An 18,390-nucleotide genomic window follows, 5' to 3' on the forward strand; every position below is an offset into this window, starting at 1 on the left:
TGTCACCCGATCCACGATGAAACGGTCTGAACAATGCTGTCGAAACGTTGGACGCTTTCGCAAGAGGACACGGTTTATATTCGGAAACCTCGAGCAGTATCAATTGCAAGTGCGGAGGCCGTGAAAGCCTCAAGCATCTCAATTAGGGAGCTATTGTTTTAATTAATTTGTAGCTGTGTCGGAACATTGATCGATAACACTCGGGGCATTAATTAGTAATTGCGCTCCGATCGACTCTTCAGGATCGTTCCTTGTCTAATTCTTCGCGTTCGGTTCGAATCCTTAACTGACGTTCGATTCAAGATTTAATTACGAGCGTCACCAATGTCCTGAATAGAACTATCGATCACGTGTAATACATATTTTAAAAAAATCAATTCCCGAAACCGTGTCGAAGCAAAGGATTCTGGTAAAACAAAATAGAATCGAGAATATGTCTCGAAATCTTGCAGAACAGTCGACTCGATCGTAAACTGTTTACCTGTCTCAAAATTCCTGCACCAAACGTGTTGGAGGAATTACTTATAATAGAGTTTAGCTGCCATTTTGTTCACCTTTATTTTAAATCCACTATTTCTAGATGCATTTAAAATATAAAGTTTCTGCAAAGGTGTTAGACATTACAGATCTTCGACAATAAAAGGCTCAGTATCGCGATCAACTCTTTCATCCCCGAATCGTTAAAAACAGATATATCTCCAAATGTTTCGATTCGTTTCCAAGCGTACGCAACGATTCCCACATACCACAACGCCACGTACAGTCGTACGAAACGGGAAAGTGTTAAATAACAGCCGGGAGAAGTAAACGGGGAGGAAAGAAAAAAATCGCGACAACCTCCCCGGTAGGAAACTCGTTTCCATCGAGAACCCCGAGGACACGAATTCCTACGGAGTCACCCGGTAGGTATTCCCGAAGGATACCTCGGAATGAAACGAGACGGTAGTGCCCCCTCTCATTTTCTCCCCCTCAACCTCCCACTTTCCCCCTCTCTCTTAATCATTCTCTCGCTGTCTCGCTCTCTCTCTCTCTCTCCGTTCCCCACACAGACACAGGGACACGCGAACACGCGCGCGTACATACGCTCTGTGGCTGCCACTCCGGTGTTCAGGTAGTGTCAGAATTCTGGCGCGATACGAAGGGGTGGGAACCCTTGGCGGTCCGAATTCCCAACCCCGACGCGACCTTGCGCTCGCACATGCCTGCACACAACGCTGTTCTCCGTGGATCTCCCGCTTCTGTATCGTGGTTCCAGGTTCGAGCGCGTGCGCGCATCTGCATCGTCCGTGTGTCGCGGTGCACGTATGCACCGCTAAGTATGCAACGCTGCTACGTCGAGCATTCCACCGTGCACTTATGCGCACGTTCGTGCCGGATACTAAGGTAAACGTCCCATTGGTAGGACGATCGAGAAAAAAAATCCACATTATCAAACCTTCGCGATCCTGTCCAGATCGTATCTCGTTTCAACAAATTAGACTCGACGTACAATTCTTTCAGTGTTTACGTTCAACGAGAATAGACAGCATCTCATTCATCGACCATTGCTTGAGCCTTTGTCTATAACTTCTATAGATTTTTGTTGTTAGATCTTTCTTCTCGTATGTAATATCGTGATTCGAATATCTGACAATGCAATTCTCGAAACTGCTGACTCGGAAGATCTTGAGATCGCAGGCTGCGTCAGGTTACTATGACACAGTAGAACCTCGATTATTGCAAAAAATCGGGCTCGAAAGTTCCTTGCAACACACAAGCCAATCCAATGGATCCACACACGGCGTCCCTCCCCACTCACGGGCCCATCCAACCTCACTTGTTGCTTAGCAACCATCTCCATCTGTCGACGCCATGATAGGATCGAGGATCTCTTGCAATAATCGAGGTTCTACCCTGCTATCTCTCTTCTCGTATCTTCGAAACGAACACTTGCATTCCACACATGGCTACGTAAAAATTAACAAATATAATCAATACCTTTCGTATTCACAATTCTATTTAAATTGGAATCGATTCGACCCTATGGGGACCAATAAAAAAAATGGCGTCCAGTTAGGATGGGGAGCTTTTTCGATAGTCTGTTCGGTGGATTTCGAAGCACGGTCGCGTCCCGGGAAAGGTAAACGTTGGAAACCATCGTCGAAAGCCACGAGAGGATGCTCTCTGCGAAATGGTCCCGCGTACGTCGATTTACGATCGTTGGCGCACCTGGTCGGCAATAGAGCAGCTCTTGGTCGAAACACGGGCATGCACGCGCGTTCCCGTATATCATTGGTGGTGTAAGTGAGAGCGTGCAACACACGGGTGCAAGTTGGGTCGCGCGGCTGACCCAGATACGCGGAGCGTCGTTGTACGGAGCGAAACGCGATTGAAAGAGCCGCTCTAGATTTCGCTGCCGTTTATCGTTCCATCCGTGTCATCGACGGACTAGCCGCCTATCGGGCGAAAAATCGTCACGCGAGGCCTCGATCGCTACGATCGATCGCGAGCAAGCGCTAGCGTGCGCCAGCTTTTTGATCGAATTGTAATTCGGTAATTGTCGCAGACAGGTATCTGTCCCATCGTTGTTAAAATCGCGTTTAGTTTGTATCAGATTTACCCGTGGATCTATAATCGCGGAACTCCTATACTTTGTCCAACGAGACTAGACAAACAAAAGCAAACGGTGGTGAAATAAAGACTATGAGGATATAGCTAAAATACTCGAAAATCTGGCGCAAGTGCACCGGCCCTGTTCGAATTGTAAAATTGTAATCGGAGTTTATCAATCTGACCGTTCATTTTGCAGTTATTTTTGGTGGTAACCAGGTTTGTACGGAGACGGGGAAAAATTAGGATCGATACTTGGCGCACGTGCACCAGCTTCGAACGGTAAAACAATCGAAGCCATGATTTCCAAAACAGCAACTGTTTTTAACACGAAAATCTCGTTCCTAAAGTCTCTTTCAACCTCAAACGATCGTCAATATTGTATTGGGGTTAGACTGGAGCAATATGTCGGATCTTGTTCACGGAAGCATTGTTTCTATAGCGATATGTAGATCCGGAGGATGATGCAAATGTCGCGTACGTTATATGTATTAATGTAGTCTGTCATTTAGAGCCATTGAATGTAAATTTTTAGTTATCGATGATTATTGCATTGCTATTTTTGGCCCGAGTCAAGGGCATGCTCGAGACCTACTGCGCTGACTTGCAATAGAAATTTTTAGTTGCATAAACTAGCAGACAACGAAATCTTTTCAGTGATTGCACTTTTTAAAAACTCTGCTTAGAATACTTATACTAGTGTTACTTTCCAATCTGGAAGGTAGCTATAGGGAGATCGAGAATAATTCTAGTAGAAGTGGGCTGTCCATGTCAGACCTATTCTCCTTAATATTTGGCACCGCCTCGATATTGTTTGAATTGCTACATATTCTTCACTAAAATACGCGTTGTTTGCATTTTGAAACATTAAAATCCTCCAATCCGTTCAAAAGTTATGACGTTTTAAATGTACGCATGAAACTTTAGGGGAATCATTCATTCATGGTCAGACATTATATTTTCGGTAATGAATTTTTTTTCTCGAAACTGAGTAAGATTTCGGAGGTATGTCTATTCACCAAGGATGATTGTAATCGACCCCCGAAACTAAAAATAATTTTTTTAGAACGATTTAAAATTTTTTAATAACTTTTTATCGAAGCCTCAATCAAGAAATTGATATTCTTGATTTTCGTCTTATTTTGGCCTCTAGAATCTACCATACTAAATTTTTCCTAGGGGTGGTCGAACACCCTGTATAAAGAAAAATTTAATCACATCCATAAATTTACAAGAATATTGTTTCATTTAAATAATTGTGTCCACTTAATTATACTTAATTTCTGGTGTCCCAATGTGCCGTACGAGTCCCATGGAACGTTTTGTCGGACAGGTTTTCGCGTTTTCCGTGGAATCGTCCCGATGGACGATGAAAAAAATAGCAAACCCGCCGAAAGCGAGAGAGAAATGGAAAAGCGTGGCCGCGGAACGAGGTCGAAGTCGAACGGAAGACAAGATTGATTACCAAGAGGAACGTATGGAGGGTCGGGGACGACGCAGAGACAAAACAGATCGAAACACCATCCACGCTGGGGGCGGGTTTCTATTCGAGCACCCTCCAGCACGCTCGAGTGCCTTACTAATTCGATTAAACGTCCGTCCCGACCTTCCGTACCTCCGACACGTGACAGTCTAATTAGCGTGCGATTATTTCTGCGATACAGAGGCCGACGCGTCTCTAAGCACGGGCTACGGAATGTGGCAAGAAACGCTGCGAATGTCGTCATCAAATATTTATCTCCGTTCGTTCCACCAGTGGTGAGTATTGTTTCGGAGGGATTCGTTCGACAACGACTGGGCCGAAACCTCGATCAAGGATGGGGCTGCTCAACAAGTTAAACAAGCCTCTCGAGCCTCAGAAGCTCCCTAAACAACGTTATTAAAACATGGACATATGCACAGTATTTTATTTTCTTGTATAAATTATTTATGTAAGAACTTGTTAGTAAATGTAACGACTAGTGTTAGAATCGAAAGGGTTAACCGATTGGTTTTTTAACTACCTCGTCTTTGTCACGTTTGTCGAGATTACAAATATATTTTGGATTTTACAAAAATTTAAGGGGGAAAAAGTTGACAGTTAACAAGATAAGTCGCACGACCTTTTACGTGTCGCGCTGAAGATATTTATGCAACGTCGCCGCTACCAGAAATATCCTCACGCATTTGCTATTCACATGGAACGTTCTATTCGTAACGTTCGCGAAACGCTTGATAAATACATATTAAAATGTTACTGTAAACTTCGTGCACAACGTTTATCGGGTAGCTTCATTTTCTATTTTTTGACTTATGTTATTTTACTTGCATTAATGCTAAAAAAGTATTTTATATGCCATTTTCTGCAGAAGAATCCTTTGTATCCTTAGATCGAGATAATGGAGAAAATGGAGTTGTTCGATTTTAATAACGATAGAACTATATTTAGATATGTACAGTAACATTCTGCGTATGTTTATCAGTTCACAAACGTTACAAATGGAACGATTCGTATGAATAGTATATGAGGACATTTCTGGTTGCGTAAACGTCTCATATGGTACGGAAAAGGTCGCACACCTTAAATGTAACGGTTCTGAAAATATTTTGCACTTTATCGTGCAATTAAATATCCTTGCATTACCGTGGAGGACCGAAAAAAACTATAATCTTCAAAGAGAAAATACATGCAAAACGTATGCAGAATATATCTCATAAAGCAACATAATAACAATATTCCATAAACGCATCGCATCTGCAGTCTAATTATTATTACATAGTAAGGTATATAATTTGAAGTTCCATAAGGTCTATTTAATTTATTTTACCAATCAAGACTCTTACTGTAAATTACTTCAAATTATATACATTTTACTATTTTTTCAATATTATATTTCTATAGGACCGCCGAGGATAACAGAACCTAAACAAAAGGTTTACATTTAAGTTGTGTCTAAATTACGTTTCTCTATAAGAACTTACAAAGCATAATGCACAAATTCTGTAAAAAGTTCTCAGCTATCGATCGAGCACGCGGAGTTAACAGACTATCTTTAGACCATGTCTTAATCATAATCTATCTTCTAGGTACGACGCTTCTTCTAGCATTCTATCAGCGATTTTCTGCTCATGACAAAAGGTACTCGCGATGCTTACCAAGCTGGATGTGCATCGATCATCGTGACCCTATGAGAACCCCATTTATCTCGAAAACGAGAAGCTAGTTACCTCGTAAAAAGGGAAGTATATTTGTTAAACAGCTCGTCGAGACGTACAGGCTGTTCCATCACACGGTTGTGGACTTAATCCCAAGCTGTAGCCATCTTTGTGCTCGCGAATTTAGCTAGCATAACTTTTACTGAACTAAAATTGAATTAAATTGAATCGAATAAGCGCGGATAAATGCACGTTTCGGGTCAGAAAGATTGCAACAAACGGCTGCTGGAAAGTTTTCGTGCGGTGCATCGCGAGCGTCATATGCAGCGCATCGAGGCCGACGCATGACGCACTGGAGCATTATAACCACTTTACCAGTTAACCCTGCATAACCCGGTGTAACTTTCAGGTAACGTTTACCGTGATCTTCTATAGCTCGGATCATCGAGCCACTTGCACCCTACTTCCACCGCCCGTAAATGATACTCATCAAAAAGTAACGTACCAGTTGCTTCGAAAACAACTAAATCGGGACAAACTATCGAGGCACAACAAAATTGTATATTCTTTCGAAGTGACAAAACTTCAAATCGAAAGAGATGAATGAAAGATCTAGATGATCTTCTTTGTAGTTGTTTACGTTTACCTGTCGAAAAAGATTATACCCTGATAAGTAATTATCTAAATATTTGCCCCACTCTTAGCCTCCTCCACTAAATAGAGTTTTGAGCAGTCATCGAGCTTTTTCGAATCGTTCCATTTTCCAGTACGTCGGACGAAGATTCTCACGCGTCGGTCACGCGATCCTCCGAGTGGACGCGATTAATGCCCCACGATCGGCCATTTTTTTATTCGATCGCATCCCTCGAGTTGTTTCCGTCGCTTTCCTGTCACGCTCGGTCGCGTAATATCTTAATAATCGGCCGTGTATCGCGCATAATTAGCCAGTCGTGTAAACATCGCATGCAAATGGGGATACGCGGTTAATCATCGACGCGTGTACCCGGAGCGATGAATCGCGCTGACGCGATGTCGGCCGAACCGTTGCGCAACGATCGTGATCGCTCATGCCTCGGACAAACGTTTCTCTGTTCGTTCGAATGCTTCTTTTTTCGTGCTCTCTTTGATTCGCGTATCGGTAGGAACCCCAACGACGCCGGAACATTCGCAGTTTGCCCTTACGGCGGTCAACTGTCAGGGTTTTTCACCTAACAAAAGTATGGACTTACACTCTGAAAGCTGACATTCCAACTAGTATAAAATACGATTTGGTAGATAGAAGTTTCTGAGATGCAAACATTTTTGTAAACGTAACCTAATAAAGACAGAATTTTGGAAGGAACGAGGAAACCAAACGAAAGACGAGGCGTAGCGATGGACGTTTATCTATCAGGATCATCGCGAGGAACAGAGGCCAAGAATCGGCGCGTTAAAAGCGAGCTTTAATCAGCTTCGTCTCAACAGTAAAAGTCGATTTCCCGTTACCTTCCATAATTGACGCGTCGCGGCTTAATTGGCCATCGCGGCGTAATGACATCGTCCGAGGATCGATTGTTCGATGCGTGGCGAGCGCTCTTTCCCTTTCTTCTCTTCCGCAACCTGTCCCGACGGGCCGACAATAAATCAGTGGGCGCGTCCCGCGTCTTTCACGAGACGCGCGCGATTAAGAAATTTTCGCAAAAACCGATCCCGAACGTCTCCGGTTAATTGCCACCGGGCCCCCACCGATGCGAAGTCAATTAAGGCCGAACTTGCAGTATCGCTCGATCGATACGTACGAATGCGATCGATCGCGGAATACTCCTAAATCGATCGCGATCGACTCTTGATTGTCGAAAGAGAGGATCCAATATGGCGTACAGTCGAGACCGTACGCTTGAAAATATTGGAACGAAACGAGTAAAATTAGAGTGTTGCTGTTCGTATATGACAACCCAAATCTCACTATTTTCTAAATATAATTGAAATAAGTGAACTTCAATATCCTTTTATTACAAGAAATTATTTTAATTAGGAAGAACCAAGATGTCCCAGTTATCGGGCTCCTAATAATAATGAAATCCTGAGATTGTCGACCTGAGAACATTTATGCTAACTAACTATCTTCAATCTTATCTTTCAATCTTCAAGGATAAGATGTGCATCCTATAAATAACGATTTAAAATATTCTATAATAAAATGGAAATTGAAATTGAGTAGAACGAATGAAGCTTACGAGGATAGCGCGAGTTGCAAGGATATTTCTTCGTCTTAATTTATCACGTCAAAGGCACGCTACCGCCTCCATTTTTAATCCCATTTATCCCCATCGCGACAATCTTGATAGCAATCAACAAAACATCGGTGAACAGAAGATAAACTTAATGGTGTGTCTCGGCTTTAATGACAGTTTTAACGACAGTAATTACAGAGATTACCGACGCATAATAAATAATCGCAACTACACGGATCACTATAATTAACAATTCCCGGCGCGCCGACTATCGCATGCGGCCATTTTTCGTTCCCCGCGTCTCGTTTTTCGGCGAACCGAAATTTCATTTTCTACTTAAAGCGACGATACCTGAAAGCTTTTATTCGTCACGCCCATTTGTAATAATTCGACGCGAGTCGACCCATTTTTATTCGCAATTAACAAACCGAAACCACGTAACGTTTAGTATATCTTTCGTAATTTTTGCTCAGAAAGCAGTTCGAAAGAAAATTCAATAATCAGAAATTTTATTACAATTTGAAGCGCAGAAATCGTTTTCAAAACTTTAGGAATACGTGGTCGACAGGAAGATATACTAGTTTCGAGTATTTGCGAGCAAGAAAAGCCAGGAAGTTCGTTCGTCATCGCGTAAAAGTCTGTTCGAACGCTTTTCGGAGGAAAATGGCAGAGGCTACCGATCGTTTCCCGTGTCCCGGAGCTTAAAAAGCTGGGATCGCTCCACAAAGAGGATAAATGCGACTGACAGGCAACGAAGTTCGGGGAACGGCTGACGAACGGAGCAAAGAGGAGAGGAAAAAAGGAGGAAGAGAGCGTATTCAGAGGCGCGGTGGTAAATAGGTTAAACAGCGGGTCGAGAGGGCAGCCAATTTAAATCACCGCCAATTCCATGTAGCCCGATTCGATCCGGGGTACGCTTTGAATCCTTGATGGTTCGTGCCTCTTCCGTTTTAACCGTTCCTACGTCGGAATGTTTCTTAAACTTCGTTCATTCTCGAGTAACGTCTTTACATCTACTAACAAAGAAACAGTACCGACTGTAGAACATTGATCTCAACGAAACTCTGCACAAATGATCAGGGATATCTAAAAATTATGATGAATAGAAATAAGTCAAACGTCAATGTTAGAAAAGGCTACAATGACCACGTTTGTTTAGTTTTATACTCCGAAGAGGATCAAATGTGAGGTCGAAACTTTATAAATCGAATCGACTGACTGTGGTTTCTGAACCCGGAGACTCAAGAAGGCGCAGGCTTTGAAAGTTTAATAACCCTTCCGCCATTTCCGTACAGCGTCCCGGTAAACGCCCCCAGAAAAGGCGAACCAAAAGGTCACCCAATCAGTCATAACTCAAATAAGTCTAATGAAATTGCTCCACCCACGCACAATATGTAAACACGAGCTCTAATGTCCGAGTCGAGTACCAAAATTATGCGATTCGGTCGACTTTTTACGAATCGTGACGTTTAATACTTAGACGTACTACTCACTGGGAATTATTTTATCGTTTGTACCACACTATACTGATCATCACTCATCATAGAGTCTCCTATATTAAAATCAACACAAATTCGCGAGGTATTAGCAGTGAATTCACGAATCGAATTCACCGTCGACGTTTGCCCGGATCGCCATTTTAAAAAGGGATGTTGGACGTTGATAAAAATTGCCAAAATTCTGTCGAAAGAAGACGGTGGGTCGGCGTGTAGTCGCGCGACATCTCGATATCGACTCGCGGAAGAATGGGCGACGAAAGAATGGAGAAATCGGGGCTGGGAGGGGAGTACGGGGGCGATGAATACCGACGATGAGGAAGAGGATGAAGAGGCTGAGCCCTGCGAGATCTCTCGCTGGCACCGAGCCAGCCGTGGTCCGCATCGTCATCGTGTACTTTCGTCGTTCACGCGTAATAAAGATCGCCTTGGTACTTTAAATCGCCAGCCACGGCCCTGTTTCGACCGAGTTGCGGATCAACTTCCAAGCACCGCCGTTGGTGCTAATACGGGACGCAATCCGGGGGACTTATCCGCGAAACTATTCCGATTCAGGACGACACGGCGCTAAGGGCGCCTAATTTCGACGCTCAATTTCCTTCGTTTGCCACCCTTAACCCTCAACTTCCACCATCATGTAGCCTGAGTCTGCTGGAAGATTTCAATTTTCTGTCGTATCGAAGTGTTTCTTAGATTTACTCGCGTAAATTTAAAGCTTGTTGCACAGAATGTAACGCGAATCTTCGATATTAAACGGACACGACATCGTTGATAAAACTGAGATTAACGTAACGAGACAAGTTTCGAATCACCGTTTTCGTGTCCTGTTAAAGAATTTATCCAATTTGTTCTCGTCCGGGCGATAAATGTTAAAATAAAGCACCGATTAAATTTGTAAAGGGAATTCTAAAGTTATCCATCAAACGGTGAGTACGAACGCGCGCTCAAATATTAATTATGTATGCTGATTGCTGGATTTAAAACGTTAGTCGTATTTCAAGTGTTTCAATTGAAACGGATTGATATGCTTTCAGGAGTCTTCGCGTTGGAGATGCTTTCGACCTCGCGGCAAATTTGCGACAATTCTTTTTAAAGAAATGAGCGAACGTACGTGCGATTTAAGTGGGTGTAGGGATTTCTTTTATTCGTAAATTTTTGTGGAGGATAGACCGGTGCTCGGCTGGACGTCCCACGATTACATCTGAAACACAAAAAGAAAACACAGTTAATATCTGGCTGTAATTTTGTTGAAAGATGGCCTCGAATTAAATTACGATTTCGCAGGGTTTCAGAAGTAAAAATATTAGCCTCGTGCAGGCAACGACTTCTGCTTTATGTCCGTACGTGATCAAGATTACGGCTGCTACCGAAAAGTATGCAAACCACCGGGTTATGTCATCTATAGAAGCGTAGCGTTCCGGTGACGGCGGGGTCATCAGTCGTGTTGGCGGTTCGGTCCACGGTTAGGGTCAGATAAGCCCCGGGGAATGTCGTTTATCTCGAGATTCCAGTTTAGTCGTCGGGCTAAATAGCGAACCGGCTGTTCTACGTGCAGCGGATATACGTGTGCATTAAATGGGTCGTCCGCGACGCTCGTGTGAGCTCGTTCGCCGCTGCGTCGCATGCGCAGATTCGCGTGCGGTGGCCAACAATCTGTTCCACGGACATCCGCATAACCGACTCTCGTTATCGCGAGAAAAGTACTCGTAATGCTGGTCTGCACCAGCGTCCGTGGATTCGTCGTCCTCGCGTGCACGACGCTCTATCGTGCTCGTCAAAAAGTTACGTCCAAAGTTTCAGCGGGAACAAGCACTCCTTTTTTTAACGAGCAACTTACACGGGGAATACTATTTTCAGGACCCCCCGATTGTATTTCGTCTGAACTGCTAGGATGTCACGATATTTGATATTCTATCGTTGGAGAAATTAAAAAAATTGATCTGTTATGTTTTCGAAACTTAAATCGAGAGTTATTGGGAGACTCGAATTAGATGCCATTTTCTATAGGGGCATTCTAAAGGAGAAGCGTTTACCACGACTCTAAAATCAAATCAACAGTTGAATATAATACTTCGACCATTACGCTTGATTGGAGAATATCTCTTTGCGTTTTCGAGCTATTAATTTCTTTTTAACCGTTGGTATCCTTTGGGCCACCCAGGAGGAACAAAAGGGAGAGAAAGGCGTGAAAGATGAACAGGGGAGAAACGACGGGATAGGCGAACGCATTTCCCCAGCGAGTTTTCCTCTGTTTTTGCGTGCACGTCACGCCAGTTCGGGATCCAGGCGTACAGAGAGTCGCGTAACACTGGCCAGACGAAGGAGAGAGGAAGAGAGCGATTCGAGAGAGAATTATACTTGCATGAGCCAGGCCTCTCTCTGGCCCTCCGGCTTGAATGGTAATTAAAGCGTGCGAGACTTTCTTACGACGCTCTTAATTCCCAGGATTGGAAGGACCTCGGCTTATCGAATTTCCAAAGCGATTAAGAGAGATCCGCGATTCTTCAATTCCGATTTTCACTGTCGTTTCGTGAGCTTTTTGCAAAACTTACACCAGAAGGTCTCTGAAGTCACGTAAACTTATGATTATATTTTTTACATTTTTTAGAGGACTAGAGTTCTCTTGAAGATTCTCACAATGGAAAATCAATTAGATCGCGTCAATTTAATATGATTATATCTTGATAATTTAATTTATTTCTCTTTTCAACTAACTTGCAACATAAAATATATCGATATTTTATTACATAGATATAGCTCATATATCTTGAGCGATATCTGCAGTCCTCGCGTACGACAATCGTAACAGGCCGGCATTTGCATAATAAAGGTCCAATTAGTACGGCGAATCATATGTCAGAAGGAAAGAGGAATAGCGTGAACCGGACGGTAGGCAGGACCGGTCCTACAGCCGGAAACGTCGAATTTGTTTTTGTTTCCGGCGTGCTGCAAAGTCGTACGGCCGCGATCAACAGGTGACCAGTTGAATATCGGTCGAAACGACGTTTCGGCGAACTGGAGGGTTACAATAACGCGAAAATAAAACGCGGACGTCTTGATCGGTTCCGGGCGACGTCGACGAGAACGACTTTATTTATCGTTAATACCGATACCAACGACCGCTTCCGTTTTATCGGATTCGACTAAAATAAAATATTTCCTACGTAATAACGAAGCTTCGTCGAGATTGAAATAGCTCTGGGGCTTTCGATTAACGTCTTTGAACATTGTTCGTGAGGACATCAAATATGTAGACTAGCTGAGATTATGAAATAGACTCCATTTTATTCAAAAGTTATTAAGCTCTGATATTCAGGATATGATCCCAGTATTCTCTAATCTCGTTTCGACTAAAATTTAGTGCTTGCTCAAAAATTGTACGGTTCTCAGTCAAAAAATTAGCAGAAGAGGAGTTAAAAATAGGGGTTCCGAAGTAGAATAGTGAACGTCGTATCTGTCGCGAGTGTCCTAACGACCAAAGTAGCTGCCACCGGGCTTCCTTAGAGAAACGCGACAGCGGACGCGTCGAAGGGCGGGCCACGAATTGCTCACGGTTTTCACCGCTCTACGAAAACATCTGTCAGGGCGATAAATGGCCCGGCGAGGACCAACAAGAATCAGTTCGTTCCGTCGACGTATTCCGGTCGATCGACTTCCCTTTCGTCGAGCGGGATCCAACCACGTCCGTCCACACTGCCGGCAGATCGGCCCGCCACCAGAAATTCCAAGGGGCCCCCGAAGCCTTCGAGCCGTCGACGAGATAAATCATGAGCCTCTCAGCCTCCCTTTTTAGCTCTCTTTCGGCCCGTTTCTGTCCACGTGTCCGCGCGCGCCGGTGTGTGTATCGACCAAGCCGATAGAGGTATCCGCCAATGCGAGAGCAACAGACTGTGAAGACCTACGCGATGCGTACTTGTTGATTTATTGGCAGCTACACCCGCGCCCGCGAGCTCGCCCCCTCCCCCCACGCGAAAATAACGGGATTCCCTGAGCAGACTTGTCGCGATTTCTTTCATTTTTTCCCCCCCGTCTGCGACGGGAACTCGCGAACCCGCGGAAATAGAGGCGGGTTCCTTCCGAGAAACGCGAACCTCGAGTACCGTTCGCGATCTTTACCCTTTCGCTATAGTGGACGTCGCGAGTGAACAACCTCCGTTAGGCTCCCAACCTCAGGGCTGCACGATCATTTTATTACGCATTTTATTCCATCAAACTCTGTCGCCTTCGTCATCCAGCTAAGTTGAAAAGTATTTGCATCATTTTAACACATTGAAAGAAATCTAGATAGGGCTCTTGAATTTTAACGAGTCAAGGTTTCGTTTTCGTGGACAATTTGAGGTGTTTGGTCTGGTAGTCAACGTGTTAAGAAAAGAAATTTCATACGGAAGAAACGATACATAACTATGTTGAAAACATAGATGCAGAAGGTAGTCAAGTACTCGACCTATCAAATTTAGAAGATTCGCGTTGGTTAGTTTCGAGTTCCTTTGACCTGAAAGTTTTAGGTTTACTCCTCGCCGCGAGGAACTTCAACGAGCGACTCTAGAATGCGTTTAAACTTTGGTGTCGTTCTAGACAAGCTGCATAACTTGAACAGCACCTTCGTAGCTTTAGAATCTTTGCCTCTCGAGCCTCCATACTGTCTCCTGATCATCACCAGATGCCAGGTTTTTTTTTAGGAAATCAATTTTATAGTTTCATAGATACTCAGCTTGGTGAGGTTTATTATAAAAGAAACCTGGTGGTTAGATCATTACACGTTGAGTTATAGATCCGCGTCTCTGTATCTTCCCATCTCCATGGGAAACTTCTACCGAAAGTAAGATCTTAATTTCACTTGATGATTATCGCCAGTTATTCCTATTCATATATTTACACTGAATTAAAGAACAATATATGGAGTTTCTACAGCCCAATAACGAGAGTTGTGAATTCTGGTGAATCCTGGTAAACGATACAGCTAATACAAAATGTTCATCGATGGTTATTTACAGTAACCAAGTACAAAAGGTAACTCTTCGCCTATTCTCCATTGCTGTAACTCTCCGGATACCGACACCATTATTTCTTCGACATTAAGAATTTTTATATTGGCCGGTTTACCGCTGCGTGACACTCGTTTTTTAAACGAACCTGTGCCCCGAGAGGCGTTCGCGTATTCTCTGAAACGTTCTCTCGTCTGGCAGACGTCTATCGAGGAAACGCTTCGCATACAGACGTCTTGCTTCGCCTGATTGCATTCACCAAGTCCATACATCAAATGCATTACCATTCCCTGATCTGAATACTTATTCGTTATTTCTTCCGACGCGCCACAAATTAATGAATTATCGAGCGCTCTTCACAAAACAATACACTACACTGATTCGCAGAACGCTGTCGAGAAATAGCAAGGCGTTACCGAGCATCGTATACAAAGAGTTTGTATGCAATTTTAGTCTGCAACGAACGTGCTCGCAAACCTAGTCTGACGATTACGAAATCGACCTTGTTAATTAAAAGATACGTAATCTATAATCTCTCCATACAGATGACATCGTGCAGCCCTTCAAACTACCAAATCCACAGTCACGATTACGAGATCTGACAAATTCCTTGTTAATTAAAAGATACAATACGTAATCTATAATCACGGCGTATCGATGTCATCTTGGATAACATCGTTTGTCCCTTTGACCTACCAAATCCACTCCAGTTCCACAGTCGACGCGGTTGCTAACCTAGGCTCGCGTTTACGTAACCCAGACCACAAATCGGACATTCCGCGCGGCGCGTTCTCTAATTGATTGAAATTCATCGTGGCTCTAATTAGATGCGCGCGACGCGGCTGGCCCAACGTCGGATAGGAACAAGTGGCAAAGAGGTGGTGGGAGGAGCGGTGGCTCGAATCGTGCGAGAAAACAGCCGTGCCGCACGAATGCACGCGAGAACCCAAAGCGTTCGAGTTTTGCGTCCACTGTGGTTCCCCCGGTTGCGGTTGCCGTACGTGCGAGCCTGGCGATCCTAGGATTCGATAACGAACCCTCCCTGGCCCCTCTGGCAGGCTCCTCCCGAGCCCAGCGATCCCTCACGCGTTCGTCGTGCCTCCTCCACGACCTCACCGCACACCCATAAAACGCGGACGCCTCGTTTCCTCCTTGTCTCTCCAGCGATCGACTCTCCTCGTACCGTCGTGTCCGCCACCTTCGCTTCACGGTTGCTCCGAGAGGTAACAACCTAGTCACCCAGCCACTTCGCCAGCCAAATTTCGCCATCTATCAAACCCGGATGCACTCACGAAATCCACCGTCTATGAAATCTCTACCAGAAATTGCTCCTCCCCAAGTCGGGATTCGAAATGCACCTCCAAAACCACCTTCGAGAAGCGAACTTCCTGATACACCCCCACACTATAAGCGAACCATCAAATTTCATTGTTTGCTTCGCGTGACGCGGTAAATTCGATTAATTTTTGATTCGATAATGTTTACTAAAAATTGACTACACGAAATAAAATTGTACGAAACGAAATAAAAAGCCAAAAGATTGCAGATAATAACAAGTATTTTGTTTCTTTTGTATTCCACGTGCAAATATTGAATAAAAAATTATTTCTGTTAAAATGTCGTATTCAGCTCCTCACTGTATCTACCAAGAACTCTACGATCATTTCGTTGCAAGACAAAAACCAAAATGGCCGGAACTGTCCACGCCTCGAGGACGTTCGTACCATAGAAGTTTCTGACAAAAGACAATACTATGGAAGACTTGTTTCTCCAAGACGGAGTCGATCGTCCAATTTACTAATTGCAATTGTAACTCTCGGATTGCGAGGACCTGCTCAGTCGATAGAAGGAGGAGAAAACGGATGCCCGGTGTCTGTTCGGTGCCTGGTGTCCCCGCAAGCGTCGGCTCGACACCCTCGCGGACTCGGTGCCAGCAGCTATCCTCGTTCCAGCGCGTTCGTTCCGTTCGGGAACGAGGGTCGTGCCTCGGAGTTCCACTCCCGTCCGGCCGGTTACCTCCTTCGAGAACCAGAGAGACTCTTTTCATCCTCTTTCCGCGACAGTCCCGCGCAGGGACTCTCTCCCTCCGTCTCCTCGCGTTTTCTGTCGCTCTTTGTTCCTCGTCCGGTTAACTGCATCGACTGGGACTGCTCTTTTTCCCCCGTTCCTCGCGACTCTATGAACGCGTCCCTGTTTTTTCCTTTTTTTTTACCGTTGTACGCGCGCGGTTCACTGGGCGTTTTTTGTTCCCTCGCGGCCGTTTTTTTCTTTTCTCGCCGTTTCTCTTCGCGCAGAAAGAGAGAGAGCTCGTTCTCCAGCACCGGTAATGTCCAGGTTGTTACCGGGGTCCGGGAATTGTTCGAGTAATTTCAGATAACCCTCGGAAACTCGACGTTATCGGTCATGTTTAACGTAATCGTTTATACGTGATCCGCCATTTTTTTTTTTAGAGCTTGTAATTAACGGTTTTGAGAACCTGTGTGTACCAATTGTAGCGCGAACCTGAAAACTGCTATTTTCCGTGGTGTTTTCGAGATTTCGTGGCATTGTGCGACGCTCCTGTTCCCTGGGGAGCGAACGTGCGTGCGCGAGCGCGTACCCTGTCTACGTGTCGCTCGTACGTGACGATTCGCGCCGCGTACACCGGGTCAAAAATGCTCTCGCCGTCGGGACCTGATGGGTTTATGAATAATAAAAAGCGCGCCGAGTATGTATTTTCGGAACGCGTGTTCTCTCCACCGGCGAACGTTTCGCCCGTGAAACGCTCGCGTACCGCTCGTTCGCCGAATTGTCGGGATTCTGCACGGATTTCGGCATTTTTCCGTAATCGTTACGTTCGACGAAACACGCGTTCGCCGGTCGCTACCTAACCGCCTAACTGCGCCTAATTCCATCCACTAAAATTCGAATCGTTCTCCACCGAAGGGTAATTGATAGTTTGCGTCCAATTAGACCGAGAGAATTTTTTTTTACCTCCTGGTTTGTCACCGCGAGTGATTTAAAGTTTAAGAATTTACAAATTTCATGTGACAGACTCGGAGATGGTAGATTTTAAGAGGAATTTCTTCATTGCATTTTGAGTTCTTCGAACCTCGAATTTCAAGCAACTCTGGGAATAGATTTCAACTCCGAAGTCACTGATCTTATGTAATTTTAAGAATCTGGTGGCTTTGGAATCTTTATTCTTCAGTTTTTTTATTCTGCTAATTATCAAAAAAAGATACTCCATTTGAATATATTCATATTTTAATGACTGTGGTGTTTAAAGATGCAATATGCAAGTGACGCGTGTTATATTTCCGACTTGTTTTCAGAAGAGTCGAACAGTGAATTGCATCGAGATTTTAAAGCACCTCGGCGCGAAGGGGAGCAGAGATTCGACGGAGGGTTGTTTTGGTTAAAGTATGACGAATCAGAGGGTGGATCAAAGGGAAATTAGAGAGATATAGTACTTGTTCGCGAGTCCTTCTGCTTAAAAGAGATGATTAATCATTTGGGAACGGTGCATTAGAGTTTGAACCCTTGGCGGTTCATCTGTCCGAAGCATAAGCTACCAGAGAGCAGGTGCAACCTATTTCGGGGCAATGCGGCACGTACGAAGCATAATTTACGAGTACGCGAAGAATGGTACACAGGTGAAGCAAGAAGAAAGGTAGACAGTGGTGTGTTTCGTCCTGAACCTGTTACCGAATTCACCTATGGAAATATTACCGTCTTGAAGACAAACACATAAAACGGAACCGCGAAAAATCTGCTGGTAATAAAACGAAGCTTGCTCGGACCGTATAAAGATTTCATATACAATAAATTTCCGAACCCAGAGTATCCGGATTTGTTTCAATGAATATATAATGGAGTAAAATCGCGTTTCGAATTCATCTCTACATCGATGACGCTCGATTTCGTAACAACGAGTCGATGACACCGTATTCGCGACGCACGGATCGATCGAAGTACCGTTTCTAGAACCGA

The 18,390-nt window shown here is 44.3% G+C and overlaps 1 long non-coding RNA gene across 2 annotated transcripts in view; it reads right to left on the bottom strand.

The window, feature by feature from the left end:
• Positions 1–8,098: 8,098 nt before the first annotated feature.
• LOC122398598 overlaps positions 8,099–18,390 on the bottom strand; it is a 78,943-nt gene continuing 68,651 nt past the window's right edge. For both annotated transcript variants that reach the window (XR_006259202.1, XR_006259203.1), the window contains exon 5: positions 8,099–10,634. This is a non-coding gene — a long non-coding RNA (uncharacterized LOC122398598). The remainder of the gene's footprint in view (positions 10,635–18,390) is intronic.

The sequence above is a fragment of the Colletes gigas genome, unplaced genomic scaffold, assembly GCF_013123115.1.
Source record: "Colletes gigas isolate AHSC1104 unplaced genomic scaffold, ASM1312311v1 Colletes_gigas_Sc00011, whole genome shotgun sequence".
Lineage (NCBI taxonomy): Eukaryota > Metazoa > Arthropoda > Insecta > Hymenoptera > Colletidae > Colletes > Colletes gigas.